The 20,533-nt window shown below is 43.5% G+C and overlaps 1 protein-coding gene across 4 annotated transcripts in view; it reads right to left on the bottom strand.

Moving 5' to 3' along the window:
* LOC126164839 (putative FERM domain-containing protein FRMD8P1) overlaps positions 1-20,533 on the bottom strand; it is a 390,611-nt gene that overhangs the window by 207,492 nt on the left and 162,586 nt on the right. The window lies entirely within an intron of this gene.

The following is a 20,533-nucleotide window of genomic DNA, read 5'->3' as shown; positions in this document are numbered from 1 at the left end:
ACACAAGCAGGTTTTTGTACACAAAGTTGCTGCATTGATTGGGTTCAACCATTCCATTCTTTAACTTACGTAAGCATAAGGGTACCATTTCTCATCACCAGTAATGATACCCAGTATGTTCACGAGGCAGTTGATGACGAGCAGGCAGAGATGCACATGTGGCCACCTGCTGATTTCTGTGATTTTCGCTTAGAGCATGTGGTACCCACAGACCAGTATTAGAGCCTTTCTCACTGCATGCAAATGTCGTACAATTCGGAATGACAGCTGTTCACATTTTCCAGTTCTCGAGTACACTGACGTGGATCATTGTCATTTAATGCTTTTAAATCATCTCCATCAAGCCCCAAAGGTAGTCCTGAATGTAGAGAGCGACTAATGTAAAAACAATCCTCCTTAAAATGAGAAAACAATTTTTTTTGCCATGTTCTGTCCAACGGCATTATTCACTTACGTCGTGCAAATGTCTCTGCCTGTCTCCATTGCTCTCACCCCTCTGTCTAACACAAACAGAAGAATATGTTGAAACTGTTACAATTTCCCCACTTGACACACCATTTTTTAACGTCCACAGCTCCACTCGCTATCGACGGATATCAAAATGACAATATATAAACTCAAATAGCAACAGTGAACAATAACAAACGATAAGTAAGCCCATAGCGAATGAAATACCAACATGCAAAACAAAAATGCTATTGACTTATGCACCAAAATGATAATTAAAACTGACTTCAAGGTACTCGTCAGTCAGAACTTGGTAATGAACGAGTACAATAAATGCATTTGTAGTTTCCGCGGAGTACTGACTTATGATAAATTAACTACCTACATTCTTGATTAAGAACCACCATCGATATATTACTAATGTTAATAAATGTGAAAACACTACAATTTATGTTATTCAGTGTTGTGTTCATCATTAAAAAAAAACTTGTCACTAATCCAAATAATAACAGGAAGACAAAAACACCGAAATGAAGCATCACTATTACCGAGGTAAAACCTAGGTCAGTAACCTTACACCTATTCCATCCCTCTCTCCACCCCAAGGGAGGAACTGGCAGTTCGAAAAGCTCGGCCTCTGCTGCCACTTTCACTTTTACACGTGTGTCTATCGGCGGTTCTTTACGTTTTACCTCCTGAAAGTGCTCCTCTTATCTTCAAAGATATCTTAATCTTGTCTTCAAAGATATCTTAATCTTACTACAGATGAATCCATGAATCCCACAACAATACATGCTTCTACGGTCTTGCATTTGTCTTGTAGCCATTCCTGCTCAGTCATTTCGCACTTTTTATTAGTTTCCTTCATAGACATCTATATATTCCATTTTTCTGCTTCATTTGGTGCTTATCTATATTTTCTCCTTTCGTCAATTACATTCAATATCTTCAATGTTACTGAAGGATATCTACTAGGCCTTTTATCTACTTGATTATCTGCTGCCTTTAATATTTCAGCCCTCATAGGTACCCATTCATCTTCTATTATAACATTTCCCTCTGTTTCAGGCAATTTTTGTCTTGCAGTGCTTCTGAAACTCTCAACAACTTCTGCTTCTTTCAATTTACACTGGTGCTATCTTCATAATTTCATCATCGTAGTCACTTTTTATGTAATAGTCATACACAAAACATGAGAACTCCTAATACAGATGGCAAATGAAACACTCAAGTATTGGACATTTCCTGCACATTACAAATTTCCAGTGGGCATAAATAAAAGAAATAGTGTGCACTTCAGCATAAACAGGGACCATACTCCCCGACACCAAGCTGAGATGTAGCCTGTATAATATACAATATTTTTAGGGAGAAATACTGATTGTCAGTTAACATGGGCTGGACAGAGAATTATACTAGCAAAAAAGAATATCATCAGCACGTTATGCTCTCAAGAGTTCTACCAGCATGTAACAGCCAATGACTTGTGGTAAATACATACGTACACTTAGTTCTTAACTATGGGATCTTTTCTCGGGGTCAAAGGCACGAAATACAGGCATAATTTTAAACTGCAGAAAATTACTGTAAGAATAATACTGTAATTAGAGGTTGAGCTCATTGTAAAGAGCTATTTAAAAAAATTGCATATTCTTAATCCACCAAGTGAGGTCATCTACCAATCCGTTACACAACTCAAGAAAAACATAAGTAAGTAATTCAATAACAGCTCTATACAGAACCGGGGAATGAGAGGCAGTTTGGACACATATTCGACAGAGAAAAGTAAACAAATATCTCAAAACAACATTTTCTATTAGAGAATAAAACGGTATAACAAAATTTTCCAAAGAAATAACAAAAGACTGCTTAAACACATGTATTTATACAGGAAGCTGAAACATGCTTCATAAATATTGTGTACTATCGACTGCTGCCTCGGGCATGGATGTGTGTGATGTCCTTAGGTTAGTTAGATTTAAGTAGTTCTACGTTCTAGGGGACTGATGACCTCAGATGTTAAGTCCCATAGTGCTCAGAACCATTTGAACCATTTGCTAACAGTATTACAGATGAACCGAAAGGAGAATGTGGAGGTATGCACAAGGACACAGTAGTATGTCTGTGGTCGTGGCATCAGTGTTCTGGACAGACCGAAGTTTGTGCAAAAGGTACAGTATCACATTCGTGGTTCTGGATTAACTGGCAGGTACGGATAGTGAGTACTGTTTTCTTACATCACTTCAGGTAAATAAATGGCCTTGGGTGGTATTGTCACGTAGAAAAAGGTGTAATTAAATGAATGACGAACACTAACTTCACTTAATGAAGGATTATTCAGTACCTACACATACAAGAGCACAGAGCGAACTGCCTCCAGCCAGAACACATAGGATATACATACAGTTACAGAACATTCCAGTAGAATGATTCTTGACATTTGTGGATACTTCTAGAATGTACTCGAACCGAATATAGAAATTAAAATTTTACAGTTTAGGTGAGTTTTGAACTCACGACCCTCCATGCAACAGTCTAGGATCATAACCACTACACTACGGTGAAATGCTCCTCAGCTTCTTCTGTGACATTGCTCCTTCCTTAAGAGAACAGCGTCTCAGAGTTACGTCACACTGGACTCGCATTCGGGAGGACGACGGCTCAATCCTGTCTCCGGCCATCCCGATTTAGGTTTTCCGTGATTTCCCTAAATCGCTTCAGGCAAATGCCGGGATGGTTCCTTTGAAAGGGCACGGCCGATTTCCTTCCCCATCCTTCCCTCACACGAGCTTGCGCTCCGTCTCTAATGACCTCGTTGTCGACGGGACGTTAAACACCAATCTCCTCCTCCTCTCCCTCAGTGTTACGTCCTTCTAGTTCAGGAACGAGTCATCAGTCCTGCATACTCCGACTCCCGATGACTCATGTTCGCCCTGGCGGTGATCTTCTTAGAGCCTACCTTGACATTACACTGCCACCTTTCTGCTTGTTGCCTGTCGCTGGGGCTTCGAATTTACCCCGGGTTGCAGGATCCTTAAGGGCTTCATTCGAAGGACGTGTACCATGTGTCGAAGTCTTCAACTTCATAAGTAACATCAGACAACTGTCTTACAACCTTATAAGGTCCAAAGTTTCACAGGAGCTTCTCAGAGAGACCAACCTTCCAAACAGCAGTGAAGATCCAGAAGAGGTCAGCAGGCTGGTAGACAACAGGGCGCTGGGAGCCTATTCTGTATCTTTCCGCCATTGTGCCGATCGTTTCGGTACTCAAGAGCACCGAATGGTCTAGTACTCGAGTTAGAGCCCCTGTATTATTCAGTATGCATTTCGGAAGCGATACCGTTCGGGTCTAGAGAACCGAAGCGCTGTTGTCGGTTCGCGTCGTGCAAGCCAATCAAAAGCAAGCGGCCGCAGATCTGCGCATGCGCACTGCAGCGCACACGGCGCCACCAACACACAGCGTCTAGCATACGACACAGGCGCGCGCTAGTCTTCTTCGGAGTACCGAAAATTGCGTTTAGGTTGCCATAACGCATGACGCCGCATTCCGTCGAGCTGACGTGCCCGCCTTCATCGCCCTTGCCTCCTCCTTAACTGTATCAGGCGCAGTATATCCATTTCCATGATTCTCAGCTGAAATGCATAGAAATTTTTAGTTTCCCTGACCGCATGTTTCCATGCATGCTTAATAACGGTAAAGTATTTGACTGTATTCTACAGATTGTCGTAAATGCCGTGCCGCATTATGTCATCTTATTCTCATTCGCACTGACATAGTGTTTTAGATTTTACGTTTCGGAAAATGAGTTAGGAATAGTGTGTAGTACCACAATGTACTAATACATCTATAAAAACACCCGAAAAATTGATTCTGAGAGTTTCAAAGAATAAGAAGATAAACAGAATGTAGTTATAACTCGTTCCTAAGATCCAAATGATTAAGTAGCCAATTTCCCTATATGATACGTCAACGATTTGGGCCTTAAAAACAAAATTGAAAAAACGCATTTTCGAGAGCTCCTGCAGTTCGTCGAAGTTTATAACATGCACCACATGAATGAAAATGTTTGGTATATGGTGCTACAGTCTAAAAATATTACGGCGGAGATCTTTCATCTCTGTCTACTATTGTTGAGGATCCGATCGCAGTTAAATACTTGTGACAAGCAAGATTATGAATATGACTGTTGCTAGTTACATTCCCAGTAATTTAAGTTGTGCTCTTAGATTCCTGTCTAACCGCATACTCGGAAATCGCTACATATTCGGAAAAAAATGTTGAATTATTTCTGACAAGAAAAAATATAAAGATCACTGTCGGTTGTTTCACTCACTGCAAATTTATCTCCAGCAGTTTCATATTTCGTTTTTTAAACACACAGAAATCACGAAATCATTACTGAGGAAGTGCGCTCTTACATGTGTAGGCGACTTGCCTACATCAAATAATCGCATAGCCGTCCAGTATAATGAGTTAACGGAGTACTGTTGCCGGCCGCGGTGGTCTAGCGGTTCTGGCGCTGCAGTCCGGAACCGCGGGACTGCTTCGGTCGCAGGTTCGAATCCTGCCTCGGGCATGGGTGTGTGTGATGTCCTTAGGTTAGTTAGGTTTAAGTAGTTCTAAGTTCTAGGGGACTTATGACCTAAGATGTTGAGTCCCATAGTGCTCAGAGCCATTTGAACCATTTTTTTGGAGTACTATTTATTCGTGAAAACTCACACTGAGAAGAAAACTAAAAACAACAGAGAAGTAACAAAAACTAGGAGATTCTATAGTCTTACGGCAAAGATAGAAAACAACACATGACCAAAAAAAACTCTCGCGCACTTTTGATCTCACTTTGCACTAGACATAAAAACTATCACTGCCACACAGCCCCCTCCCCCCCCCCCCCCCCCTTTAAAGTGCGGAGCCCCAGGGATATGTTGATACTTGAATTTTATTCGACGTCCAGCTCTGGTGTGCGTCGGGTGTCTCGGGGGCGGTGACGTTGTTGTTTGCGGTGGTGATTCACCTGTCTCGGACGATGTACTGAGCGGTGTTTGGGTATGCTCTGCGTCCATCATGTGTCGATGCACAGGCGTGGTGTCAGAGGTCGGAGAGGGTAAAACCCATGCTGGCTTGACACGTTCAATCGATACCTTTGTCGGAACATCATTGTACATTATGTCCACGGTATGCTTATTTCTACTCAGCACCTGAAATGGGCCCGTATATGGTGGTTGTAAAGGCGATTTGACTGAGTCTGTTCGCAACATTACGTGAGAGCAATTGTACAAGTCTTTGTGTACAAACACCTTACGGTTACCATGGCGAGAAGGTGGCGGGCAACGTATATTTGTGCAGTGACGTTTTAGCTGCTGCACCCAGTGTGTGAGGCTCTCTGACTCCAGATCAGAAGGTTGCGTGTTCATATCACGTCGGGGTCACCAATTATGTAGGCGACTTGCCTACATCAAATAATTGCATAGCCGTCCGGTATAATGAGTTAACGGAGTACTATTTATTCGTGAAAACTCACACTGAGAAGAAAACTAAAAACAACAGAGAAGTAACAAAAACTAGGAGATTCTATAGTCTTACGGCAAAGATAAAAAACAACACATGACCAAAAAAAACTCTCGCGCAGTTTTGATCTCACTTTGCACTAGACATGAAAAATATCACTGCCACACATGTAAGTAATGACGAATATTGCAGAGAAATCTTAACTCACACGTATAACAATGTCTCAGAACGTGTTGTATATATGAAGAGGGAAAAAAATATTTTTTGCACCCATCCGTGCGCGAACCCGTGTCCTTTCGTACCGCATTCCCGAGCGCTAACCACTTTTTTTTTTCGGCACGAACGATACAGAATAGGGCCCCAGGTGTTACCAGAGCTGAGGAAGCTCGGCAGATAGCTCGATTCCACACGCTGCAGGCTCAAAAAACGATCGCCGAAGGTATGATGTGAGCCAGGGCCCCTATCCTGTATCATTCATATCGATCGGTGTAGTAGGTTAGTCTCGGTAGTGACATCATTTTTGATTCTTTATCCAAATATCCTATTCAGTAAGTTTCTGAGACCTGTTACCGAATGGTCCTCCCACCGATTTTACGACAATTGTACCGAGAGGTTTTGGATTTCGGTGTGGCCCTGTCGATCGGTGAGCTGTGGCTTATGTACACCTATAACTTATTTTAAACATATTTAGCGGTGTTAGCTTTGTATTTAGTGATAGTGTTACTAAAGAATCACCAGAGGACACATCCGGTTGGAAAGTGAGTTCACAATAGACTATTTTCCTTTGTTAGAAATATGGTTACGTTAAGTTGTTATGGTGAATGATTACATAAAAAAAAAAGTTTTCGGTCAATATTCTCTCAAAATACGTGTTATTTTTATGCAGATACGAGTTTAAATATAATTAAATATAAAGACATCGGCACTGCTTAAATATATTACATGAGTGTGAAGTGACATTACTAGTGACTGTGAACTTTTCCCCACAAATGGTTTGGTTAGTAATTATCGAAACGTGTTTACAACTTTCAAGTAACAATGGAAAGCAATTATGTAAAGCCTGATATTCGAAACATTCCAAACTATCACGCATTTGTGACTTCCGCAGCACCATTTGGCAACGAAGTCGGCCTACGATCCTCTACGCAATAGTACAAGACTTGAGCGCTTTGTTCCTGTTGTTTGTCGTGGCCAAGTGGTTAGCGCGCGGCAATGCGGTACGAAATGAAACAGGTTCGCGCGGGGATATGAACAAAAACTTTTTTTTCCTCTTCATGTATGCAAAACGTTCTGAGACATTGTTATTCGTGAAAGTTAAGCTTTTTCTGCAATATTTGTTATTACTTACATTTAAGAGCGCACTTCCTCAGTAATGATTTCGCGATTTCTGTGTGTTTATAAAACGAAATATGAAATTACTGGAGATGAAGTTGCTGTGAGTGAAACAACCGACAGTGATCTTTATATTTTTTTCTTGTCAGAAATAATTCACAATTTTTTCCGAATATATAGCGATTAGACAGGAATCTATGAGCACAACTTAAATTACTGGGAATGTAATTAGCAACAGTCATATTCATAATCTTGTTTGTCACAAATATTTATCTGCGATTGAATCCTCAACAATAGTAGACAGAGATGGAAGATCTCCGCTGTAATATTTTTAGACTGTAACACCATAAACGAAACATTTTCATTCAAGAGATGCATGTTATAAACTTCGACGAACTGCAGGAGCTCTCGAAAATGCGTTTTTTTCAATTTTGTTTTTAAAACCCAAATCGTTGACGTATCGTATAGGGAAGTGAGGTCCTTAATCATTTGAATCTCTAGGAGTGAGTTATAACCACATTCTGTTTATCTTCTTATTCTTTGAAACTCTCAGAAACAATTTTTCGGGTGTTTTCATAGATGTATTAGTACAACGTGGTACTACACAATATTCCTAACTCATTTTCCGAAACGTAAAATCCAAAACACGATGTCAGTGTGAATGAGAATAAGATGACATTATGGAGCATTTACGACAGTCAAATACTCTATCGTTATTACGCATGCAGATGGCAGTTATAAGAGATGGCAGTTATAAGAGTCGAGGGACATGAAAGGGAAGCAGTGGATAAGAAGGGAGTAAGACAGGGTTGTAGCCTCTCCCCGATGTTATTCAATCTGTATATTGAGCAAGCAGTAAATGAAACAAAAGAAAAATTCGGAGTAGGTATTAAAATCCATGGAGAAGAAATAAAAACGTTGAGGTTCGCCGATGACATTGTAATTCTGTCAGAGACAGCAAAGGACTTGGAAGAGCAGTTGAACGGAATGGATGGTGTCTTGAAGGGAGGATATAAGATGAACATCAACAAAAACAAAAGGAGGATAATGGAATGTAGTCGAATTAAGTCGGGTGATGTTGAGGGTATTAGATTAGGAAATGAGACACTTAAAGTAGTAAAGGAGTTTTGCTATTTGGGGAGCAAAATAACTGATGATGGTCGAAGTAGAGAGGATATAAAATGTAGACTGGCAATGGCAAGGAAAGCGTTTCTGAAGAAGAGAAATTTGTTAACATCGAGTATAGATTTAAGTGTCAGGAAGTCATTTCTGAAAGTATTTGTATGGAGTGTAGCCATGTATGGAAGTGAAACATGGATGGTAAATAGTTTGGATAAGAAGAGAATAGAAGCTTTCGAAATGTGGTGCTACAGAATAATGCTGAAGATTAGATGGGTAGATCACATAACTAATGAGGAAGTATTGGGTAGGATTGGGGAGAAGACAAGTTTGTGGCACCATTTGATCAGAAGAAGGGATCGGTTGGTAGGACATGTTCTGAGGCATCAAGGGATCAGCAATTTAGTATTGGAGGGCTGCGTGGAGGGTAAAAATCGTAGGGAGAGACCAAGAGATGAATACACTAAGCAGATTCAGAAGGATGTACGTTGCAGTAGGTACTGGGAGATGAAGAAGCTTGCACAGGATAGAGTAGCATGGAGAGCTGCATCAAACCAGTCTCAGGACTGAAGACCATAACAACAACATTACGCATGCATGGAAACATGCGGTCAGGGAAACTGTAAAAATTTCTATGCACTTCAGCTGAGAATCATGGAAATGGATATACTGCGCCTGATACAGTTAAGGAGGAGGCAAGGGCGATGAAGGCGGGCACGTCAGCTGGATGGACTGTGTCTGCAGCTCGTGGTCTCGTTCTCACTTCCTGAGCACACTATACCGCGTTCGATTTCTGGTGGTGTCAGGGATTTTCACCTGCCTCGAGATGACTAGGTGTTTGTGATGTCCCCATAATTTTATCATCATTCATGAAAGTGGCGAGATTGGACTGAGCAAAGGTTGGGAATTTGTACGGGCGCTGATTACTGCTCAGTTGAGCACCCCACAAACCAATCATCATCATCATCGATGGAATGCGTTATGGCAACATAAACGCAATTTTCGGTACTTGGAAGAATAGCGCGCCTGTGTCATCTGCTATCCTCTTTGTGTTCGTGGCGCTGTACGCGCTGCAGTGCGCATGCGCGGATCTGCAGCTGCTTGCTTTTGATTGGTTTGCACGACACGAAACGACAACAGCGCTTCGGTTCTCTAGACCCGAACGGTATAGCTTCCAAAATGCATACTGAATAAGGCAGGGGCTCTAATTCGAGTACTAGACCGTTCGGTGCTCTTGAGTACCGAAACGATCGGCACAATGGCGGAAAGATACAGAATAGGCACCCTGGCCGGTGTAGTCGTCGTCCATGTCATCATGTAACGGAAACACAGTGTCCATCGTCGTCGTCGCCTCACGCCCATGCACCAGGAAGAATGGAGTAAATCCTGTGGTGTCTTGTTTGGCGGCGTTGTAGGCAAATATCAAGAAAAGTAGCACCTCATCCCAGTTGCTCTGCTCAACACTGCTGAACATTGATAGCATGTCGGCCAAGGTCTTATTAAGGCATTCAGTAAGCCTGTTAGTATACAGATGGTAGGCAGTCGTCTTGTGATGAGTAATGCTGCACCGCAGTTTGTCTGTGTCCCAAGGTTCGATTGAAAAACTTTCCCTCGATCCGTAACTAACGACCTTGGGGCACCGTGTTTTAATACAATGCCTTCTACAATGAATTTGGCTACCTCGAATGCTTCGGCTGTTTTCACAGCTTTTGTAATGGCACAGCATGTGAGATAATCAGTGCAAACAATAATCCATCTATTGCCACTAGCAGACGTTGGAAATCGTCCGAGGAGGTCAATCCCAACGCTCTGGAATGGCGTTTCGGCAGGTGGAATTGGTATGAGCTGGCCGGGTGGTTTCTGAGGAACTGCCTTTCTCCTCTGGCACTCTCGACAGTGTGAAATATAGTGGCGGACACTCCAGAAAAATCTTTTGCGGATTCTATCGTATGTCTTAATAAATCCTAAATGTCTGGCCTCAGGTGTGTCATGGAATTCCTGTAGAACATCTAAGCGCATGTGCTTAGGAATCACTGGTAGCCATCTCTTTGTTGTGACTTGGCAAGACAGCCAAGCTACTATGATTGGTAGCCGAAAGGCACGCGTTAAGCTCACGCAGGCTGGCGTGAGGTCTGGAACAGTTATAGGAGTTGAGTCTAGTAAAAAAGGTACGTAGCTTCTGGAATACTTAACTTTAATCCATAATTGGTGAACATCGGTCTGACGGTACATGCATCACAAGATAAATAGCAAATGATAATGGCGCCATGCTAGGTCGTAGCAAATGACGTAGCTGAAGGCTATGCTAACTATCGTCTTGGCAAATGAGAGCGTAATTTGTCAGTGAACCATCGCTAGCAAAGTCGGCTGTACAACTGGGGCGAGTGCTAGGACGTCTCTCTAGACCTGCCGTGTGACGGCGCTCGGTCTGCCATCACTGATAGTGGCGACACGCGGGTCCGACGTATACTAACGGACCGCGGCCGATTTAAAGGCTACCACCTAGCAAGTGTGGTGTCCGGCGGTGACACCACACTCTTTCGAAACGAATCAAAGTTTTTCTTACAAAGTAATCTATTAACTACCTTAAATTGTCCTCTCAGTTCCTCTGGCCGATTTAAGGCAAGCATAATTTGAGATATCTTGGCGTCCTTCTTCTTCTCAGCTGAGAGACCCTGGAGTGCAGCGAGACAGACACTATCTTCATCAAAGTCTTGATGGTCTTGCACAGGATTTCCTGAGAGACAGTCGGCAACTTGGTGTTTTCTTCCACTTTTGTATACGATGGTAATGTCATACTCTTGAAGTAGTAGTGCCCACCTGGATCCTGTTGGATCCTTAAGACCTGTCAACCAACAAAATGAATGATGGTCTGTAACAATTGTGAATGGCCTTCCATAGAGATACAGTCGAAATTTGAACATGGTCCAGATCACAGCAAGAGATTCTCTTTCTATAGTTGAGTAGTTTCTCTCGGCTTTTGTAAGTGTCCTAGAAGCATAGGCTATAACCTTCCTTTTTCCATCCGAAATTTGCACCAGAATAGCACTGATACCATACCCATTGGCATCTCTGTGTAGTTCTGTAGGTGCTCTCTCACCATACAGACCAAGTACAGGGCCAGTCGTCAGAGCTTTTTGCAGCACATCGAAAGAATCTTGTTGAGCACTACCCAAGATAAATTTAGCATCGGCTTTCAACAACTCTTGGAGTGGCCTGGCTTTGATACAAAAGTCTTTGATAAAACGATGGTAATAAGAACATAATCCGAGGAAGCTTCTCACATCTCTAATACTTTTAGGAATAGGTAATTCAGTTATAGATCACAACTTTTCTGGGTCTGGCCGCACACCTTCGTTTGACACTTCGTGTCCAAGTATATTGATTTCTTTTGCTCCAAAGAGACACTTTCTTGGATTAAGTTTCAGTCCACCTTGTTGGAGGCACTTAAGAACGGCCCTCAGTCTTTTTATGTGATCATCAAATATCTCTGAGAACCCTATAATGTCATCTAAATAACAAAGACACATCCTCCACTTCACATGCCTTAGATGATTATCCATCATCCGTTCAAAAGTTGCTGGTGCATTACACAAACCAAACGGCATTACCTTAAACTCATACAGGCTCTCAGAGGTAATGAATGCAGTTTTCTCACCATCAGCCTCATCTGCTTCGATTTGCCAGTATTCCGAGTACAAGTTCATGGTTGAGAAAAACATAGCCCTCTTCAGACAATCTAGTGTGTAGTCAATTCGTGGAAGAGGGTAAACGTCCTTTTTAGTATCTTATTAAGCTTCCTGTAATCAACACAAAAGTGCCAATTGCCATCCTTCTTTCTGATGAGAAACACTGGTGACGACCATGGGCTCTGCGACGGCTGAATGATGTCATTCTTCATAATTTTCTTTACCTCGTCGTGAATTATTCGAAGTTCCGTTGCTCTCTGGCTTATTGGTTGATGGTCTCCAGTGCTAATCCGGTGCCTCGCCGTCGATATGTTTAATTTACTCTTGACCTGTGGATTGAAGCATCGGAGAACTCTTGAAGAATAGCAAGTAGCTTCTTCTGTTGTCCCTTAGTGAGATCTGGTGATAGTCGAGCTAGAAGATCTTGTCTCGTAGTGGTAGAGCTACTTTCGCCCACAGACTCGGCATGGGAGGTTTCTATGACGCTCAGCTGTTGTGCAATTAACGGCTCAGCGTTTGCTACGCACATGCGTCTTGGAAGGACCTGCGGTTCTCGGCGACAGTTAACTATCCAAATTTCACCGAATCCGTTCTTAAACGAGACGACAGAGGCTGGGATGACTAAGTTATTCTTCAGTGGTATGCTTCTCTTACATTACACTACAAGGTCCGTGGGTTGGTGCACGGCATGACACACGACAGGTACCTTTCTAGTGCTGACTGCAGGAATGATCACTTCATCCAGCACACACAGTCTCCACACACTCGGATGCGCATATTCCTGTCCGTAGTACCTTATCTCATCTAGCATAATCTTAGAGCGACCACAATCTATAATTGCCTGAGAAGCTTTCAAAAAGTCCCATTGGAGAATGACGTCATGATTACACTCTTGTGAGACGATGAATTCTAAGGGCTGTGTATGGTTACTTATACCCACATGAATGACACATCTTCCTGTAGGTTTTACATATTTCCCATTAGCCACCTTTAGCATAGATGTTTTGTTGTCGACGAATACGGTTTTCTGCAACTGGTGATGGTACTTTTCCGACATGACTGAATATGATGCTCCAAAGTCCACAAGAGCTTGGGCTGGTCGGCCATCCATGCGGATATCGAAGTAGTTTCCTATCATTTTTGTAGTGATCGATGGCGGAGGATTGCTCCAAAGAAGGTCGCACCCTTTAGTTTTCCAGGTTGCGGCGGCTGGGTGATCGGCTGGAGCTTCCAAACGGCGATGGAGACCTTGATCGGCGTGTTGGGGAGCGTCCTCTCCAGCGGCTAGCTTGTGGCGATGGTGACCTACGTCGTCCTGCACCCACATCTCTTTCTTCATCTTCGTCGTCCCGTAGTTGGCGTCGGCTAAGATCGGTCTGCTGTCTTCTGGCGCGGGCGTCATCAAATATCCGCCGCCTTTCTCGACAATAGCGCAGCGCACCACATGTCCCAGTCGTCCGCAGTTGAAACATACTGGTTGGGTATCCTGGGTCCTCCAGACGTCACTCTTCTTGGTGCCCAAACAGGTTCCTCATGCACCATTCTAGGAACGTAGCTTTGCCTGGGTCTTGGCTTTGTCACCGTTTTAAACGGAAATGAAGGACGAGAGATTGGGTTCTCTTGAAGCGTCTCGGTTTTTTTGCTCGCCGTGCAATCCAAGTGTCTTCTGAACTTCCTCTCTCGCTATCTGACGAAGAACACTTGTGAAACCAGTTTCTTCCTCCAACACGGACATCGATACTACGTTGGGAAGTCGTTCGAACTTCTTGCATGTAATTCTTTTTTGATGCATTGTCTCGATATACTGGCACCATTTTATGAAGTCGTCTGCTGTCGAAACCTGCTTCAGGAGTAGGGCTTGATACCTGTCCTCAGCAACACCCTTCATGTGCAACTGTATCTCCCTCCTCCATTCTAGGATCCACTATTTTACAGCTCCAAGATGTACTGAACTTAGGATGCTGTCGTTTCTCCTGGACGTTGTGCCCTGCATTTTAATTTATCTTCAGCCTTGCACATCTGTCGTTGTGTGTCGCCGAAATACTTAGGCAGTTCCACCTGGAATACTTCCCAGATTGTGAACTTCTCCTCGTTTTTCTCACACCATTGCTTGGCAGTCCCCTTTAAGTAGAAAAATACGTTAGCCAAACACAAGGTGTCATCCCATTTGTTGAATTTGGCTATACGCTCACATACCTTCAGCCACTTGTTTGGGTCTCGACCATCGTCACCAGAGAACCCGGGAGGATGTCTCATGTGGTGGCACATAGTTGCTGTCATCGTAACGTCCTCTTCTTCTTCTTCTGTCTCCGATAGACTGCGATCTGCTGAGTATGGCTGGAACTCGGGTTTCTCGCCTCGTAAACGGCGGCTCTGTCGTGGCCCGATGGGAGCCACTGTGTCGTCGATAATGTGCGCCGTCACAAGTTCCAATACGCGGCGCCTCCACCAGAATAATGTCACATACAGGAAGGTGAAAGTAGATGAATGACGAACACTAACTTCACTTAACCAAGGTTTATTCAGCACAAGGGCGGGGAGCGAACTGTCTCCGGCCAGAACACGTAGGGTATATATACAGTTTTAGAACATTCCTGTACAATGATTCTTGGCATTTGTGGATACTTCTCGAATGTTCTCTAACCGAATATAGAAACTAAAATTTTACAGTTAAGGTGAGTTTTGATCTTACGACCACTCCGTGCAACAGTCTAGTATCATAACCACTACACTACAGGGACTGTGCTTCTCAGCTTCTTCTGCGACAGTATAATGAATACATAAAACAAATGGAAGTGGTTTCTTCAGAATAAAAAATTAGGAGGAGAAAGGAGGGCTGCCAATACACATATAAGACTAATTCTAACATTTGGAAACATCAATTTTCTCGTAATAGGAAAAAGAGGCAATTCACGGGGGAGGTAGTGGTGGGGGGAGGGGGGGGGAGGGAGAGAGGGGGAGGAGAGAGAAAGAGAGAGAGAGAGAAGGAAGGGAGGAGGCAAAGGTGACGTTGAAAAAAAGGCGAAAAGGAAGAAGGGGTAAAAGGGAAAATAAGAGGAGCCAGGAGAAAAAAATGAAAAATAAGAGAAATAGAGCAAAGAGTTGCGTAACTAACGAAATACGTAAATAATAAGAAATATGAGAAAAATACAAATAAATAAATGAAGGAAAAGGTGTGTAGTGGAATTTAAGCCCAGGAGGGTGGAGAGTAAGTTCCTGTCTCTGGAGTTAAGGAAAATACACTCCTGGAAATGGAAAAATGAACACATTGACACCGGTGTGTCAGACCCACCATACTTGCTCCGGACACTGCGAGAGGGCTGTACAAGCAATGATCACACGCACGGCACAGCGGACACACCAGGAACCGCGGTGTTGGCCGTCGAATGGCGCTAGCTGCGCAGCATTTGTGCACCGCCGCCGTCAGTGTCAGCCAGTTTGCCGTGGCATACGGAGCTCCATCGCAGTCTTTAACACTGGTAGCATGCCGCGACAGCGTGGACGTGAACCGTGTGTGCAGTTGACGGACTTTGAGCGAGGGCGTATAGTGGGCATGCGGGAGGCCGGGTGGACGTACCGCCGAATTGCTCAACACGTGGGGCGTGAGGTCTCCACAGTACATCGATGTTGTCGCCAGTGGTCGGCGGAAGGTGCACGTGCCCGTCGACCTGGGACCGGACCGCAGCGACGCACGGATGCACGCCAAGACCGTAGGATCCTACGCAGTGCCGTAGGGGACCGCACCGCCACTTCCCAGCAAATTAGGGACACTGTTGCTCCTGGGGTATCGGCGAGGACCATTCGCAACCGTCTCCATGAAGCTGGGCTACGGTCCCGCACACCGTTAGGCCGTCTTCCGCTCACGCCCCAACATCGTGCAGCCCGCCTCCAGTGGTGTCGCGACAGGCGTGAATGGAGGGATGAATGGAGACGTGTCGTCTTCAGCGATGAGAGTCGCTTCTGCCTTGGTGCCAATGATGGTCGTATGCGTGTTTGGCGCCGTGCAGGTGAGCGCCACAATCAGGACTGCATACGACCGAGGCACACAGGGCCAACACTCGGCATCATGGTGTGGGGAGCGATCTCCTACACTGGCCGTACACCACTGGTGATCGTCGAGGGGACACTGAATAGTGCACGGTACATCCAAACCGTCATCGAACCCATCGTTCTACCATTCCTAGACCGGCAAGGGAACTTGCTGTTCCAACAGGACAATGCACGTCCGCATGTATCCCGTGCCACCCAACGTGCTCTAGAAGGTGTAAGTCAACTACCCTGGCCAGCAAGATCTCCGGATCTGTCCCCCATTGAGCATGTTTGGGACTGGATGAAGCGTCGTCTCACGCGGTCTGCACGTCCAGCACGAACGCTGGTCCAACTGAGGCGCCAGGTGGAAATGGCATGGCAAGCCGTTCCACAGGACTACATCCAGCATCTCTACGATCGTCTCCATGGGAGAATAGCAGCCTGCATTGCTGCGAAAGGTGGATATACACTGTACTAGTGCCGACATTGTGCATGCTCTGTTGCCTGTGTCTATGTGCCTGTGGTTCTGTCAGTGTGATCATGTGATGTATCTGATCCCAGGAATGTTTCAATAAAGTTTCCCCTTCCTGGGACAATGAATTCACGGTGTTCTTATTTCAGTTTCCAGGAGTGTAGTAGTGGGTGGGAGGTGGCAGCCCTCTGAATGTGCATCAACTGGCTACTATGTTTTCCTGAGACAGATCATTCTGCCAGTATAGTGGTGGTCATTCTTATACAAAAGAGTGCAGAGAAAACATGTTTGTGGGGGAATGACATACGTCGTTTCCCGTTGATGCTGTAGGATTTGTGAGCGGTAGAGCTCCTGTAAGTAGTTGTGGGAGAGCAGGAGTGGGGCAGGCTCCTCAGCACTGTCAACTGCGCGGTATGAACCTCGGTGTACAGTGGACTGTAACCTGTAATTACACGGTTACTCTCAAGTGAATTCGCTATTCAGTACAATTAGCTGTCCTTTTTGAAGTACCACATCTGCGATATCGTGACGATGGTATCTTCGCAGTAAGAATAACATCCACTGTCACTGCCATGAAAATGTGGACACCTGTTTACTACGTTCTTTTTCACTTTATCTCCAAATATTACACTTTGGGACATACGTTCATAATAAATATTCAGTCCCATAGAAAGATTATCTGCATGATCTACAAAGTCAATTCCTGGGCTGCCTGCTATTCAAATGTGATTCCAGAATCAGTTTACATATTCTCCTTCACATAAAATGTATTCAAACAGGACTGCAACACTCGACCAGTGAACAGTGGATACAAAATTTGTGTTTCTCTAACTACTGCACAGAAATGTGTGCACTATTCCGAAGGTTACATTCTTGACAGACAACTTGGAAAGTGGTAAGTTCCATATTTTCAAATTTCACTGGTGGCATACTCCCTCAACTCGAAACAGGACACTTTTGCAGCGTTTCAGAGACTTTCACTGCAATGTGACACAGTGTCAGAATAAATGTGCAGCTTTAATTTTAATTTTAGATTTCAAATTTTTTTAAAGATTCTGTTAATTGTATATTGACTTCTTTCTACGATTAATTTGCCTCCTACAGATATCTGTCTCCTTCTCTTGTTTTTAAATATCCTAGATAAAAGAAATGTGTGACTAGGGCCTCCCGTCGGGTAGACCGTTCGCCAGGCGCAAGTCTTTCGATGTGACGCCACTTCGGCGACTTGCGCGTAGATGGGGATGAAATGATGATGATTAGGACAACACAACACCCAGTCCCTGAGCGGGATTCGAACCCGGGCCCTTAGCATTGACATTCTGTCGCGCCGACCACTCAGCTATCGGGGCCGGACAATATCCTAGATGCTCATAAAGAACAGAATTGTGTACATTCTAATAAACTTTTACGTTTTTCTCAGTAGCTAATATTCAGGCATACAGTTGATTCAGTCAAAGAGAATAATTTTACTTAATGGATCAGGGTTTATAACAAGCTCGTCTAGCGAGCACAAAGCATTAATTTAATTACACAGGGTGTATACGTGGACAAGGAAAAAAATTTCCTGGACTTTCCACTTAAAAATAAACTTTTCCCAAGGTGAACGTATACTTTTTCCGTGATAACTGACTGTATACTTTCCCTCGGAACTTTACGTGGTTAAGATTTTATACACTGGTGTAGAACTTCTTCCTGACACTGTAGAAAAAGAAACACAGAAAGAAAAGACAAAATCTCATTTAGGAAAGACCTTTGATGTGCAGCTAAATGAACGCTGCATATTTTCGTATTACGAACGTATAAATTCGAATTCCACCAAACACAGCACAAGTTAATGTTTAAATTAATACACGTAGTGTAGGTACAAGAAAAGCTAAGCTTGAAGATTAATAAATTGCAAGGAAAGCTAAGCTTTCACATGTAATACTGGTATTTTCCTTTGCATGTGTGACACTTTATGATACATAACACAAATGTGCCAGTAAAATTTTAAGTAATGACGTAAATGTCTGGTCTTCCGGGCACTAAATTCTTCTAAGGCTGCGGTCGGTGGATTTTGCCGACGACCCACATCGGCCGAAGACGGCCGATCGTGTCAAATCAGTACGCCACTACATGCGCGGTCACAACGTAGCCGACCTCATCGTCCGAACGTGCATATTTCGGATGACAACCGGTGAAATTTCTTTTTTTTTTTTTTCCCCTGCCATAATGGCCGACCCAACAAGACACGGCACGAAACATGAGCTAAACCACTAAGTTTAGTCAAAAGCGTTCGTGGCATGTCATAATTGGGAGTTCGGAATCAATGGACTGAAATCGCATGTTTATTGGAAGCCGCGAGTGGGCAGAATCTGTAGCAGTAATTTTATGTGTGGATTATAACCTGGTTAAAATAATCTGTTAAAGCTACGCGGAGTGGCCGCGCGGTTTGAGGCGCCATGCCACAGACTGCGTGGACACTCACCGCCAAGGACGATTATAGAAGTCGGTCAAGGGGGGGGGGGGGGCTAATGGAGGGTGGGGGGATGGGGTTTGAGGGAATGGAATATCGCTTAACAAAAGGTGAGTTGGGGTCCTTCACCGACAAATTGGTAAAATTTGGTGTTGCTTAAAGCAGCTTTTGGTAACTGTTTTGGAGTTCCGGGTAAAAAAATTTATATTAATAAATGATAAGACGCCCATTTTAAGTTAAATGATATTTATTCGTTTAGATAGTAAGCTGTTTGCCGCTCTTATTCTTTTGTTAAAATGTGTTTGAAATACATTCAACCTGTATTGCTACATAATTACAAAAAATGATCGAATCTGTTGGAGTAATATACTCGCTGATTTCTGAAGTCATTTTATCCAGTGTAATATGATACTCCCTTGCCACCGCCCCTGCCTCCCGCCGGAGGTTCGAGTCCTCCCTCGGGAACGGGTGTGTGTGTTGTTCTTAGCATAAGTTAGATTAAGTAGTGTGTAAGTCTAGGAACCGATGACCTCAGCAGTTCGCTCCCTTAGGAATTCACACACATTTACACATCTTTTAATTTGGTCAAGTGACGAGGATGGTTTATCTTTTGCTTGAAGTTGCTGTAGTGGATCTTTTTGGGTTGTGGTAGGTGGACACCCGCTACTTCCTCGCGTTGTTTTTACGGTAGTAGGGCGGTGATGGTGTTTGCAAACATGGAGTACAGATGTGTTTCCACTTTTCACTGCGTCCGGTGTTCAGCGTAGCTTTCACTAAACTTTGTCTTTCACACGCATACTGAATGACAGTCATTGGAGGTAAATCGACATATGCCTGTACAATGTTTAATCAATTCTGCAAAACAGATTTCGAGTAGGTCCCTACTTGTACAGGTGTGATTCGAAGTCTGTTTTAAAAAGATCTGATTCTCACATTAAAATGCAGTTCTGGTCAAGTAACATTAGAAGTGACACTTCTGTATTTGACATCTGTCGATTGCATCTTTCTAATAATTAGGCCTATACCACGTTCTGAAAAGTACGGCTTCTAAGTTTTTGTGTGATATGTTGCATGTTATTTACGATGCTGTAAAGACTAATTTAAAATGTAATATTTTCACTCTTGCACTTCAAATACCTGTACTACGAACTTTTTAATTTATTGTATACCGAATTTTGCAGCTGTGCAAATGCACTAAAAGACACTGTAATACTGTTGATTTTCCTTATTAAAAGCAACACTCAATCTGAAATAATATTGCCCCCAGGAATACTGTTACTTCCTTTCTCAAATCCACAGGGTAGGTGCGTAGAGACCAGTGTGGTGTACCACTGAAGTCCAGCCAGTGCTGCATTAATTTTTACAACTTTTAGAACGTAGTTACCTGTCGTGAAACCACAGGTCCACCTTTCATTAATTACATAACATTTACTTACATACACTGATTTTATCCGTGCATCATATAATAGAAACATGTACTT

Source organism: Schistocerca cancellata, chromosome 1 (genome assembly GCF_023864275.1).
Source record: "Schistocerca cancellata isolate TAMUIC-IGC-003103 chromosome 1, iqSchCanc2.1, whole genome shotgun sequence".
NCBI lineage: Eukaryota > Metazoa > Arthropoda > Insecta > Orthoptera > Acrididae > Schistocerca > Schistocerca cancellata.
The sequence above is the reverse complement of the archived record's forward strand: the minus strand, read 5'-3'. Positions and strand labels throughout refer to the sequence as shown.